This window comes from Alligator sinensis, unplaced genomic scaffold (assembly GCF_000455745.1).
Source record: "Alligator sinensis unplaced genomic scaffold, ASM45574v1 scaffold240_1, whole genome shotgun sequence".
In the NCBI taxonomy this organism is placed as follows: Eukaryota; Metazoa; Chordata; order Crocodylia; family Alligatoridae; genus Alligator; species Alligator sinensis.
The window spans coordinates 3,325,968-3,328,879 of NW_005841902.1; the positions used below are offsets into that span (position 1 = coordinate 3,325,968).

Below are 2,912 nucleotides of genomic sequence, written 5' to 3' on the forward strand. Positions count from 1 at the left end.
GCAGCCACTCCTACCTCCCGCTGAAAGGGATCCCAAGGGATGCACTGCTCCTGCCCCGTCCTGCTCACCTGTGCTGTGCAGCCCCACCAACCCAATGCAATGACATGTGGCACATCCAATTCTATGACCCATCCACCCAAGGCAATGCAACCAAACATACTACACTCCTTGCAGATGCCCAAATCCTCCAGCTCCATGCTGTCCTCCTGTGCACATGCTGCTGCTCAGCCCCTTCCCAGCCATGTGCGCCAAGGCGTGTGCATAGCTGATACCACCATGGAGCCCAGCTGGAGCTCTGGATCCCAGTGCAGCTGTTGGCAGCCTCCTGGCTGCCTACCACACATAGTCCGGGCTCTGGGTAGCTGCAGCAGGCATCCAAGAGGCTGCAAACAGCTGCACTGGGCTCTGTAGCCCCAGTCAAACTCCTTGGTGGTGGTGGTGGCGGCTGCACACATGCCTTGGGGTGCATGGCAGGAGAGGCATCAGGGTTGTTTGCTGCCCCAGGCCCCTTCCCAGCTGTGTGCCCCAAGGCTCACGTGCAGCTGTTTCCAGCCTCCCAGCATCCTGCCACAGCCAGCCCAGGCTCTGGGCAGCTGCTGCCTGCTGCAGAGCCCACGCTGCTTGCAGCAGGGCTTGTAGCCTCCTGGCCACCTGCTGCAAGCAGCCTGGGCTTCATGCCCAGCAGCAGTTACCCAGGGCCCAAGCCGGCTGTCGTGTGCAGAGTAAAATGGCCTCACATGCCAAGACCCCTGGCCTAGGGAGAGGGGGAAAAGCCTAGAAGGTCCACGAGACCCAGATCGGAGCAAGCCTAGGCCAGATGAGAGCAAGAGAGCCCCACTTCAGTTATGGTGGGAGGATAGGCTGACTGACTCCCTAATAATGAGTAGGGTGAGGCAAGATGCTGAAAGCCAAACTCTGGGTCTCTGAAGGCAGCTTCCTGAATCTTATCAACTTTGACATCAAGATGTGGCAGGTGAGAGCGTGAGGTCAGGTTGGGGAAGCCAGCGTGGGAGAACAAGCATTGTTTGGCCCTCTAGGGGTGCTGTAGCTATCCCTGGAGGCAGAACCTGTTACAGACATGCAAATATACCTCTCTCTCTCCTCAGTTGCCCATTCTCCACCGATTACATCCTGCTGTTTCATGTCCGTGGACAAAGTGGTGTAGTCCAAGGATCTTGAGATTGTCTTCTGTGAGTCTATTATCTGTTCCCATCATGAGACTCCCGTACTTAAACCAGGGTAACAGGGGAGTCTGATCCCTTTAAGGTCTATTGGGCTTGTAGGCAACCAACCCTTGTTCCAAGACACAGCTTCTTGAAGGAAACAGGTGTCTGAGGGAGCAGCAGATAGGGTGGGAAATGGCATCCAGGTGTTAATCAGGTTAAGCCTTCTGAACATAACACTACCCAGTTGTTAGGCAACCATGGGGCTGATAAAAAGGCTTGTAAAGGAGACGGCAGGAGAAGATGTGCTCCAACTGGAACCCTCAAACCAAGGGATGAAATGTGAGTCCTAGGACACAGGGGATCCCTGCTGAGAGAGGCTGAAATCTGGATGCTGGTGAGCATGTTTGAATTGGTGCAAAGAGAGCTGTGGAGTCCCTTAACCAATGGGGAAGGACTTGTGAATCCAGCAACTAGGGCAAGAGGAGGCACATGTGGAGGATTTGTCAGAGAGGCCAGGGCTGTAGTGAGTGAGCAAGGTAAGCTAAGCTCCCTGGCATGGGCAAATTGGGAGGCTGACTACTAATGAAGCCCCAAGAATGAGAGTATTACTTTAAATACTCTGGCCTGTGCAAGCACCTACTCTGGATTCCTTTGAGTCAATTGGATGTTTATCTTGCTGGGATCCTGTGACCCCAGCTGACTTCCTGCCCCTGGGGCAGGGGGCTGGACTCGATGATCTTCCAAGGTCTCTTCCAGCCCTAATGTCTATGAAATCTAAGCAAGCAAAATAAATTGGATGGATCTAAAAGCAGGAGGCCTGCAGAGAGGCCCTTCCCCTAAACATATTCTAAAACCTATTTAGATCTGGGGAGGATCAGAGGAATGATAAGGAAGAGGGTGAGGTAGTACCATGCTTAAAAGCAGTCTATGTTATCATACATTTTGTAGGAGTCAGATTGGTACATTTAAATTCACATACATGACTTAATTCATATATAAAAACTGTTTCCAGCTCAGGGAACCACCACGCTTCCAGTGCACAAGCTTGTCAAATGCAGCACATGATCAAAACTAGGTGGCCTGCAGATCTGGAGATAAGAGGGAACTCAAGGTCTCTCCTAGTGGGTAAGTTGAGAACATTTCTTCTCCCAGCCCTTTGAGGTGGTGGTGCTAGCAGAGCTGGTAGTTCTGCTGCAGTGTGTCATTTTTTTCTGGTACTGAATCTCTGGCCTAGCATTTTCTGGTACTGAATCTCTGGCTTACCTCTTAATCTGACAGACTGGAGCAGTACAACATGTGGCCACACAGATTCATATATGCAGATTATGACTAATATTTAAATCTTTACCCTTTGTGCAGTTCTGCTAACATCCCTCAAAAGCTGTTTAATAGCAATCCAATCCAATGCTATTACCAAGTCACCGCAATAATTCCAGGTATGGCAAAATTTAGTCATTAATTAATTTTACCCTTACTAAAAAGCAATGGCAAAAAATGTTTTTGTTATTATTAGCTTCTCTTCTGTGTGTGTACTCACTGTTTTATGCCTTCATAAAAAGGTAATGGTTGGTCCATGCCAGTATGCAGCTGTGGGAATAGTCAGACAGTCACAAGTGCATTTGTATACACCAGACCAGTCTGTTTTTTTGTGGTGGTAGTGATGGTGCCGGTGTTAGTCTGGGGGCAGGCTGAGGATTTATTTTTCTTTAAGATTACAATTCTTGGAGGTTCTTCTGTCTATCAGAA

The 2,912-nt window shown here is 49.9% G+C and overlaps 1 long non-coding RNA gene across 1 annotated transcript; it reads left to right on the forward strand.

Moving 5' to 3' along the window:
- Window positions 1-1,054: 1,054 nt before the first annotated feature.
- On the forward strand, window positions 1,055-2,603 carry LOC102384264. Its single transcript, XR_323209.2, has 3 exons — window positions 1,055-1,190; window positions 2,179-2,291; window positions 2,526-2,603. It is a non-coding gene; the product is annotated as an uncharacterized LOC102384264 (long non-coding RNA).
- The last annotated feature ends 309 nt before the right edge of the window (window positions 2,604-2,912 follow it).